This window comes from Acomys russatus, chromosome 24, assembly GCF_903995435.1.
Source record: "Acomys russatus chromosome 24, mAcoRus1.1, whole genome shotgun sequence".
In the NCBI taxonomy this organism is placed as follows: domain Eukaryota; kingdom Metazoa; phylum Chordata; class Mammalia; order Rodentia; family Muridae; genus Acomys; species Acomys russatus.
Window position 1 is genome coordinate 29,969,997 of NC_067160.1, and position 12,273 is coordinate 29,982,269.

The following is a 12,273-nucleotide window of genomic DNA, read 5'->3' on the forward strand; positions in this document are numbered from 1 at the left end:
CAATCATTCAGAATGGCCAAGATTTAAAATGATAGCATCAACTTGTGGAAAGGGTAATACTTACTTAGTGCTGCTGGGTGTACAATTGTGAAATTCAGTCTGGATCTCCCTCAAAAATTTGGAAATGGGTATAGTACATGATATCCCTGCTGCATATGAACTTAAAGATTCCATGTCATCTACGAACATATTGGAACTTCCATGTTCATTGATGATATAATCACAGCAGCCAGGAAATGGAATCACTCTCATTGTTCATTAACTGATAATAGATAATGTAAATGGGGTACATTTAAGTAATGAAATATTATTCTTAATATATTCTGAAAATGCAATTATAGAATTCTTAGGTAAGAGGATATAACAAGAATCAATTATTTTGAGGTTGGGCACTCAGCCACAGAGAGACAAACATCATGTTTTCTCTCATCTAAGGACATTAGCTTTGATATGTGTGTATAACTTGTAATATCCAAAGGAATCACAGAATATATGACCCATAGAGATGGTACTTTTCAATGGTGAGAGTAAATGGTTTTAAAATAAATTGGGTTGGGTTCTGGAGAGAAGCTTAGGAGAGGAAATTTTGAAAAGTATAACTAATACTTTTTAAAGTTTTTAATAGCTTACTAGCATTCCATCGTGTAAACATACACATTTTCTTTATCCACTATCCAGTTGAGGGGTATTTGGGCTTTTCTGATTCCTGTCTATGATAAATAAAGCTGCTATGAAATGGTTGTGCAGATATCCTTGATGTACGGGTGTATGTCCAGGAGTGGTATAGCTGGGTCTTGAGGTAGAGTTATTCCAAACTTTCTGAGGAAGTGCCAGATTAATTTTTAATGTAGTTGCACACATTTGCACTCCCACCACAATGGAGGAGTATTCCTTTTGCTCTACATCCTCACCCGCATGTGTTGTCACTTGAGATTTTTTGAAAGTGAACAATAACCCATTTAATAGAGTCATCAATATAGTGGAAGAGTACAAAGCAACTCTAAGATTACAGTTGAATTTCTTATACCAAATCCATTGGACAGAGAACCAAACCCTGATCACAGGCGAGGAGAGAAACAACATTTATTCATTCATGCAGCCAAGTAAAGACATAAGCAGATATATATATATATATATATATATATATATATATATATATATATATATATATTAAATTCAGTTAGATATATATTTTAAATTTCCTTGTTATTCAGACTAGACATTAACACCCTTGAAAGTTTACCATCATGTAAATAATATTTCAAACCAGGATATAATATACAGTATATTATAAAAATACAACTTTAATCTTTTTATAAAACTTCATATCAATTTAAGATAGTATTTGTTGGTTTTTTAGTCTAAGAGAAGATGGAATAATAATAAAGAATTAATAATTACTAAGAAGATATATATATAATATATATATACTTTACAATAGTTGTTGATATCATGTAGGATGTAGTTTCCCTTATTTCTTTCTCATCCCATTTGTATATAGGAGGGACACTGATCTTTTTATAATTAAACTTGTATCCAGACACTTTGCTGAACGTGTTTATCAGCTGTAGGAGTTTTCTGGTAGAATTTTTGGGGACACTTATGTATACACTATCATATTGTCTGTGAATAGCAATACTCCGACTTCTTCCTTTCCAGTTTGTATCCCTGTGGTCTCCTTTAGTTGTCTCATTGCTCTAGTTAAAACTTCAAATACTATATTGAAGAGCAATGGAGAGAATGAGCAGCCTTGTCTTGTCCCTGATTTCAGTGAGATTGCTTTAAGTTTCTCTCTGTATAGTTTGATGTTGGTTATAGACTTACTGTATACTGCCTTTATTATCTTTAGGTATATGCCTTATAATCCTGATCTTTCAAAGAATTTAACACGAAAGGCTACTGTATATTATTGAGTGATTTTTTGGGGCATCTAATGAGATGATCATATGGTACTTCTCTTTCAGTTTGTTTAAATAGTGAGTTACATTGATAGATTTCCATATATTTAACGACCCCTGCATATCTGGGATGAAGACTAATCAAGGTTGATGATATTTTTGTTGTGTTCTTGAGTTTGGTTTGGGAGTATTTTATTGAGTATTTTGCATCAATGTTTAAAATAAAAATACAATTACACAATGGAATATCACACAGTTATTAAAAACAAGGAAATCATAATATTTGCAGGCAAATGGGTGGAACTAGAAAATAGTATGAGATATGTAACTTAGAACCAGAAAAACACAAATGGTATGTACTTACTTATAACTAGATATTAACCATGTAGTACGGAATAATCACACTTCAATTCACAGACCCAAGGAACCTAAGTAACATGGTGGGCCCAAGGGAGAATGGTTATTTATTACTCAAAAGGGGAAATAGATTAGACAGCAGAAGTGGATGAAAAGAAAGAACAGAGCAGGAGAGTGGATGAGGAGGGTAATGCGAATGGGAATCAGATATGGGCAAAGTGTGGGTGGAAGACCTGAGGAATTGTAGAGCTAAGAGAAATCAACAGCATTGGCATCTGTGATGCAATCTGGGGACCTACAATAAGGTAGGCTCCTGGGAGGATATAGGGTTGAGTATAGTAATGGCATCATGGAGACTGAAGAGGCCACCTTTTAGTCAGACAGGACTCATAGTTTAGGAAGGGGAACAACAACCCCACCAACAAAAAACGTTGACTCAAAATTTACCCTGCCTACAAGATGTGCAGGAATAAAGATGGAGCAGAGATTGAGAGAATATCCAACTAATGTGTGTCCGTATTTGAGACCCAGTCTTTATCTATTCAGGGAAAGACATCCTTTTCCTCAGAGCATGCGTCTTCAGGAGGATGCACACAGAGTGGTGAGGGAGGAAGAGGAAACCCATCTAGCCTGCCAGATCTGCCTAATCAACTGTGGAGATCAGTGGGTGACAGATGTCGCAGGCAGAACCTGGATGGAACAGGAACTCTATAAAAATAGATCAACAGAGGCAACAAATCTGGGACAGAAGAGGGGCAAGACTGATACACCAAACAAGGACCATGCATGGAGAGGTCCTAGGCCCCCCACTCAGATGTAGCTGATAGGCAGCTCAGTTTCCACATGGGTGCCTTATTAAGGGAAGCAGAGACTGTCCTTACCATGAACTCTGTTGCCTGAACTTGGATCACTTCCCACTGGTGAGGTGTGCACCATCCACAGAGGAAGAAAATGATGAGACTTGATAGGCTGGGCACTGGCTTTCTGAGGTCTAAAATAGAGGAATAGGGGGAGAGGAGAGAGGGTGAATTGGACCAAGAGGAAAAACGATGGATAGGGCTACAATTGGGATGTAAAGTGAATAAGTTAAAAACAAATAAAGTTAAATTTTTAAAAAGTATGAAAAGCAAAACAAAATTTAAAAAACATGTTTTTAAATGGAAATGTACCACTGTAGAAACTTAAAAAAAAACTATGATTACAAATATAGATTTAATGAAGTTACCCACAATCGTGATACAATATCCCAGTTAGAAAACATATACAACAAACAAAAGCCTTAGTTTCAAGAATGATCTACCTCTTTTTCAATTGTTACCCAAGTCTCTTTGATCCTTCTGGCATTGCAGAATATTGACAAGACTCTTGTTACTCCCCCCAAACTTGATGGTAGGACACTATTGCTGAAGACACTAAATTCATGCATCACACAGCATGGAGACTTTGAGCTGGCATTCATCTGTAAGAGTCACTCTAATTGCTAGCTTTCATAGTTTTGGAAGGTGCTACTAAATAGCTACTAAATGCTATCAGAGAAAAATAATCATCATTATCATTCAGATCTTAAGCTTGTAAGCTGTAATAACAATTGGACTGAGTAAATATGAACACACATATGACAGTGACAGTACTGTTATTGGAGTGATCAATAAATTTCTGATTGACTTTAGGCCTCACTTTATGAGATGGTACCTTTAACAATGTCAAAAAACTGTTGAGAGGCCATAGGTCCTAGGGATGAAACAAATACTATTATTTTGCCATACAGACATAGGATTAAATGTAATCCTTATGATTTGTCATTATGCGCATTGATAGTGCATCTTTCAATATTCATCAGAGAGGCCTCTTCTTGCAATAGATGATAGTAAACACGGTGATTTGCAACTGGTCACGGTGCAGAGAAAAATAGGCTCTGTGTTATCTATGCCTCGTCTTCCAAGGCTCAAAGATCATTATGGGTGAGTAGGTGATAAGATTATAATTGACAAGATTGCGTAGATAACGTCAATAAAGCAATGGAACAATACTTGCCAGATTTACCAGTACGTGTGTATGTGTGTGTGACATGTGTATGTGTGTATGTGTGTGATGTGTGTGTGTATGTATGCAACATGTATGTGTGTTTGTGTCAATTCAAACAAAATGACAAGCAAAGTCTCACATGAAGTGGAGGATGTAGGAAAGAGGTTGCACAGGTAGCTGAGACGCTATTGGCATTTGATAACTGCTGGGTGAAACATTTTATTGTATCAATTAAGCCTGTATTAATATTTGGTGCTTCATGTATTCTCTCAGATAGATTTTATAAAGTAAAAATCATTGTAGTTGGCTTTACTGGACTTTAAAAAACTATAAAGATATTTTGTTTTATTTTTGTTCACATGATATGAATATATCTTGTCTTATATGTGAATGATTCCAAAACTTCTACAATTATTTCAGACAAGTAAATTCTTATGTCTAGTTTTATTTTATTAAAAAAAATAACGTTATAAAAATAAATTTATTTAAGACAAAGTATCCAAAAGCCTAAATTATGTTTTTAAAGTTACCTTTATAGGCACATATCTAAACAACAAAGGATAAAAAATATAATCTTTGAAAAGTTACAGCATGCAATTTTATAATATACTCTAAATCTCAATGTCAACAATTTACAAGGGACAGAACAATAATTATTACTCCTTCACATGAGAGATGATAAAGAAAATATCATGCTAAAACTTTAAAGGTAAAAAATAATATACAAGCTAGAGGTTGACTGAGTTGTTGTGCAGTACATGGCCAGGAAGCATACTTAGCCAACAGGGATGCTTAAAATCCCTTTTACATATTAGCAAATAATCTAATATTGTCAGAAACATTAGCCAGTGAAAGATTGGCAAACTTACAAAGAACCTATTGTACATTTAGCTTCAGGAGAGGATAAGAAAATGCTAGCATGCCACAGTATATTGCTTTCTGTTTTCAGAAGGCAACGAGATGAGAAAATGAATGTGTTGGTTTGCAGCATACTAAAGACAAACAAAGGGGCAATCTAATGTTTAAGCTCTTTTTTTTATAAAATAAATGCAACAGCAGTTCAGGTAGATAAAATTAGACTGAGTGAAATCCTAGTAACAGGGGCTTGCCACTCCAAAATACATTTGAGCAATGTAAGTTAGTGAATAAAGTGCTGAATTAAGTCATTAAGTTTCTTGGGGTAAAAAAAAAAAAAAAAAAAAAAAAAAAAAAAAAAAAAAAAAAAACAAAGGTATGACTTTTTCTAGTCATTCAGATGGTTGCTGTATACCTGTTATTAAACAGAGAAAAGGGAAATTTAAAAAAAGCAAGAAAGCAGAAAAATAAAACAGGTTTACAAATTCTAAAAATAGTTATGGTGAAAGATAGAGAACTAGTAAGCATTAATATGAGAAGTTATGAAGTAAAGCACATATTAGATGTGGACAAATTCTAAGAGCATGCTTGACAAATTTTAAGAAAGTTAAAATGCTAACATAAGTACTATCCTGAGAAAACAAAAGAAAACCAACTGTACCTCATGTGTCCCAGGAACATTATATACATATAGAATGAATAAAACCTACAAAATATTCCTTTTTCTCCTTTTAAATGATTTTATCTTTTAGTTTATGTATATGAGTGTTTATCTGCATGTATATCTGCACTCCAGAAGAGGGCATTAGAGGGTATGAATTCCCATGTGATTGCTGGGAATTGAACTCAGGACCCCTTGAAGAGCAGACAGTGCTCTTAACTGCTGAGCCAGCTCTCCAGCCCTCACTTCATATACTTTTAATGCACTGGTATAGACATGGAGTTAATTATAACTCATTTTAATAAGCATTTCGAGGAGGTATGTCTTGTAGTTTGACCTTAAAATATGCACCCATAAGTGTACTTCTTTGAATGATTATTCCTCCAGATGTGGGACTCTGGAATGTTGTGAAACGTTCAGGGGGTGGAGCCTTGTTGGGGGAAGTGGTTCAATTAAGGCTGTTTTACAACCCAACTTTTGTTCCACTTCTCTATTTCCTGACTGTGGATACATGTGACCAGCCTGCCTGCTGCAGCCATGCCTTCCCAACCGGTGCTGTGATCCCCTTGGACTATAATCCAAAAGGAATTCCTCCCATAAATTGTTTCTGTATGGGATTTGGTCAGAGTAATTAGAAGACAGACTAATACAATTTGCTTTGAAGGAAAAACCAAACGGTTTCTCTGATCTAACTGCTTGTATAGAAAGAATGGTATTTTATTTTTCAATGAATATATTCTATGATTGAGATTATATGATCAGACAAAAATACATAAACATATTTTCTTTAAAATAATATAACAATTCATTTTAATTTAACATGATACAAACATCTGCAGTGTTTTCTATTTTGTTGTTGTTGTTGTGGTGGTGGTGGTGGTGGTGGTTCCTAAAACATCACTCAGAATGCAAAGGACAAGCTGTTACATTTTCTGGCACTGCAGTGACAGACAAAGCATAGCTTACCCCAAAGGGTCACATGAGATAGTGGCCAGCAATAGGCCCTAAACCTCTTCATGGAAAAAAGTGGGAGATCCAAGAGATAGCAGGAAGTTCATTAGAGTGACCTGAACTCAACATAGACGTTGTACAAAATAGCCTCTAAACCTGATCAGCACACTTGTGTTTCAAGTCTATATAATTCAACATATTTTCCTTAAAATATGCTTTCAAACTTTATTTCTGATTGCAAATAAAAATGGCTAAAATTGAGGAAAGGCCACCACCACTAGAGCAATCATTTTACTTCAAGATTTCTTCCTGTTAGCAGATTTTTAAATAAGAAATGGTGGAAATATATTTCCCTATAATGGAATTAAAGTTAATAAAATCAGGATGACCCAACCACAAAATTTAATTGTAGTGTTCAAAATTGTATCTATGTTCTTGTTTCTCAGGTTTCACTTGTATCAATGTTATAACAGATTATGAAACTGATTCTCTTTTCAGTAAAAATAACATAAAAGTACCTAATGTTTTTCCGGGGAATTTCTTGTTAAAATTTAGAAATTTCCTGAAGTGCTTAGCACCAGGTACAATGACGCTTTAATAATCTGTCATGTATCTTACAGATGTTATGACTCTTAGTAAAACATACTGTAGCTACTTATAGACATTTTAAAAACTTCAGTGTCATTAGAACTTTTAACCTGGCATTACTATAGCCAAAGTTTTCTGAATTTTCACCAAAAAAAAAAAATGCTTTTGGATAACCAGATCGTAAGGATCATTTATTTTTCAGAATTCTATAGACCCTTATGAAAAAAGAGAATTAGATCAGATGATAATTTAAAATCGTTTAATATCAATTATTTATATATGGATACTTTTCAAGTGATATAAACACTTGAGGTAGAAACTTTGACCCTAGTGTTAATTTGGTCATTATATCTTGATGACATCTCTTATAAGTTGATGTGAATTTCTACACAGGAAACAAAATTGATAATCCATTAGACATAAAAGCTTAAATACTTAAAATGGCTACCACATGTTCAAATGATAACAATTAACACCTGTTATATCTAAAGTGTCAGAAAACTATAAAGAAGTTACTGTATACCTTTGAAGCTGTTTCTTAACTCAAAACAAATACTATCAATAATATTTTTCACTCCTACACACTTCAAAGAGAATTTATCATCAGACAATTTTCACAGCTCTAATTACAGGGCTGCTCTTGCAACTCTATAATTAAGAGTGAGCACAATTTTTTTTGCTACTATCAGCTGTAAAACTTAAAAATAAAAATCACTCAGAATTTTGCGTGATATTTATTTCACTAAGTCTCTATCATATTAGATTCTAAAACAATGTTGAAATAAATATAATCCATGTGTAGCTATGAATATGTAGTATATACAGTTTTATCAAATGTGTATATATAAAAATGACAACTCTGACAGTGTCTATATTTTCGTCTATTTATATGTAGTAACATTTTCATACTGAATCAATATGGGTCTGAGTGGCTTCGATTTCTTCCATCCAAAGATGTATGAACATTCATTTATCTTTTATAATATGATATGCCTACCTTTTTTGATATGCCTACTTTTAGGTAGAATATAATTATTCTGAAATTATCTTGAGGCTTCAATTGTTCAACAAACACCTCGAATTAATTTACAAGTATTTCCCATTGACTGTGTGATCTAGGAAATTTCTGTAACTTCATTGTAGCAACATTCATTTGGCAGAGTAAATTGGAATATGATTAATCACTCAGCTAGTTTTGTCACAATTAAAACTCTAAAGCAAATAGGTACAGTATTAGTTGGTCCTGTTTATAGAAACCTTGTGGTTCAGAAGAAGATAATCATCCAAGACAGCAAAAGAGAAGTGCTTGTAGCCTTAGCTACAAACCCAACAGTGAGAGTTTAGGGTAACAGCTTTCAACAATTAAGCCCTAAATAGTTAGTAGCCCATTTGTTTAGTGATAGCAATACGGGCCACAAGTGTGCTTTTGTTTTGCAAAGGGGAGCAGTCAGTAGAGAGATGCATAACTGCTTAAAATGCTGAGAATAAAAGACTGCATGCTCAATTTTAAATAAAACATATGCTTTTTTAATTATTTAATTTATTCAGATTACATATCAATTGTTATCCCATCCCTTGTATCTTCTCGTTCCTCCCTCCCTCCTGCTTTCACCCTATTCCCCTCCCATATGTCTGTGACTAGGGGGGACCTCCTCCCCATCTATATAATCATAGATTATCAAGTCTCATCTTCATAGCCTGCTATCCAAGGATGCCACAGGAAAGGTTTATGGAGCATTGTGTAATCAGAGGTAAAGAAAATATCAAATCATGATTTAGTTATTATTCTATGGCTGTGAAGAAACACCACGACCAAGATAGCTTATGGAAGAAAATATTTAACTGGGGACCTGCTTATGGATTCATTTAGTTGTCCATAGTCACCCTGATGGGGAGCATGGCGGTGGGCAGGTGGGCAGGCACACTGCTGAAACAAGTGCTAGGAACTTAGATCCTGATCACCAGGAGACAGGCAGAAACAGTGAAATTGTGCCTGCATGGCCTTTGGAAAGCCAAGAGCCCACTCAAGCTAGACACCTCTTCCAACAAAGTCACACCACTTAATCCTCCCCGATCATTCCACTAAATGATGAGAGTCATTCTTTTTCAAACCACTATAAAGCAATAAGAATGTAATGAGTGATGTAAAGTTAGCATGAAGTGGCTACTGCAGTTATGAATCAGAGGGGCTTGGTTACCTGCACAGGAATTACACAAGATCAAGGCAACCAAAATTTGACCATAGATATATTAAATGATCTCTAGGCCCCATATCTACATGTGTAATTTGGTGAGTAGTAGGTTACGTAGGAAAAAGAATTATTCTTTTCTGCCAGTATAAACACACGAATGTTTCCCATGCTCCAGTGGATGCCCCCAAACCCATGAACATATAAGCAACACTAACTGAACATAATGGGTTATTAAAAATAAATAAAAATGTAATAAATAAATTAATAAAACATGAAGAGACACCAATATTGGAGGAGAAATTGTGGAAGTGATAAAAGCATGTTTCATTGTGTACATACATGGAATTCCAAAACAGAAGAAAAAAAAATTAAAAAGAAAGCAGTTTGCTCCCTTGGATACCCAAGGACAAACTGCCAGTTAAAGCATAGAGCATTTATAACAATATTGAAAAAACAGCTCTTTATTGTGTGTACCCTGTACCAGACATTTTAATAAATGCTATCTATGAAGCAGGTTCCCACAGCAAATCCATAGAAGGAAGCTGTTACTATATATTCAATTTTTACAGATCAGGAGACATAAAAACAGATTGGCTAGTTTGTGTGAGGTCAACCAGCTGTCACAAAAGAAAACAGGAACAAAAGTAGAAATAACAAATAGCATTAATTAGCCCTAATTGGCCCTCTAGCTTAAAACTTGCTATTAGAAACTGCTATACATTCTATGTATATATACAAGAGGATAATCATCTGCCCCAGTTCTTTTGCAAAGGCAAATGGGAAAGTAGGGATGGGGACATTAACTGGCAAGGGAGAAGAATATGAAATACAGAGAAAAGGAAAATAAAGATGGATGAAAAATGATAATGATGTTTGAAAGAAACCATTGGAAATCATTTTATTTTTTCTCTAAAATGCATACATATAACATACTTATATATAATATGAAAATGTATGAGTAAATACACACATAAATATACACATATGTATAACATGCATAAATGTACACATATATACACATGTAAATATATACATACACGTATATGAATATATTCACATATATATTTTACATATACATATACACATGCACCCATGTGTGTGTGTGTGTGTGTGTGTGTCTGCGTATGTGTGTGTGCATGTGTGTGTGCCACTTGCAAAAGTAATACTTCTTCCAAGAGCCACAAATCCTGTAACAGATATTGGATACTTCCTTTGAGTTTTTGGTTGAGGAGTTCAGCAGATCTCAAAACAATTTGTTTTAGCCTTTCATTTCCTCCTAAAAATGGAAGATAACATCCTATTGTTTTTCTGCTTCTGGGTTAACTCACTCATTATGATCATTTCTAGTTCAATCCATTTGTACACAAATTTAGGGAATTCCTTGTTTTTAATAGCTGAGTAGTATTCCATAGTGTAAATGTACCACAGTTTCTTTATCCATTCTTCTACTGAGGGACACTTAGGCTGTTTCCATGTTCTGGCTATTATGAATAAGGCTGCTACGAACATGGTTGAGCAAATTTTCTTGTTGTGTGCTGGAACATCTTCTGGGTATATTCCAAGGAGTGGAATAGCTGGGTCTTGAGGAAGTCCTATTCCCATTTTTCTGATAGACCCAGATAGATTTCCAAAGTGGCTGTACTAGTTTGCATTCCCACCAGCAATGAAGGAGTGTTCTTCTCCCTCCACATCCTAGCCAGCATGTGGTGTTGCTTGAATTTTTGATCTTAGCCATTCTGATGGTGTAAGGTAGAATCTCAGAGTTGTTTTGATTTGCATTTTCCTGATGACTAAGGAGGTTAAGCATTTCTTTAAGTGTTTCTCAATCATTTGATATTCCTCTGTTGAGAATTCTGTTTAGTTCCAAGTCCCATTTCTCAATTGGGTTATTTGGTTTGGTGGTGTTTAATTTCTTGAGTTCTTGATACATTTTGGGTATTAGACTTACTCACTTATATCTGCATACTAGCCCAAGGGGCATGTCCCATGAAAGCCTTCACTTACCAATAAACTGGGACAGAGGGGAGGACATCCTATTGGGACTCTAGATGAGAGAAGCATGGGAGAATAGCAAAATAGAAGGATCCAGAGGGTCCTAGAAACCTACAAGTAGAACATTATGATAGGCAGATTTGGGCCCAGGGGTCCTGCTCAAAGTAAGGCACCAGCCAAGGACAATACCGGCGGTAAACTTTAAACCCCTACCCAGATCTAGCCAATGGACAGAACATTCGCCAGAGTTGAGTGGAGAGTGGGGTATGACTTTCACATGAACTCTAGTGCCTCATATTTGACCATGTCCCCTGGAGGGGGAGACCTGATGCCACTCAGAGGAAGGACAGCAGGTTACCAAGAAGAGACTTGATACCCTATGAGCATATACAGGGGGAGGAAGTCCCCCTCAGGAATAGTCATAGGGGAAGGGAATAAGGGGAAAATGGGAGGGAGGAAAGAATGGGAGGATACAAGGGACGAGATAACCATTGAAATGTAACAAGAATAAATTAATAAAAAAAAATTTAAAATTCTATTGCTTAACATGCCACATATTTCAAACACATGATTTTTCCAATTGTTTTTCTGTGAAGAGTGACATTTGACTTTCGTTGAATTGCCCTCAATCTACACATTTTAACACATCATTTTTTAAACATATAAAACCTAGATGAGACCCCATTAATGCCCCATTACTAAACCAGAATAATCTCTTACACAATTCATTCACTTTACATATTCTCAATTCTTT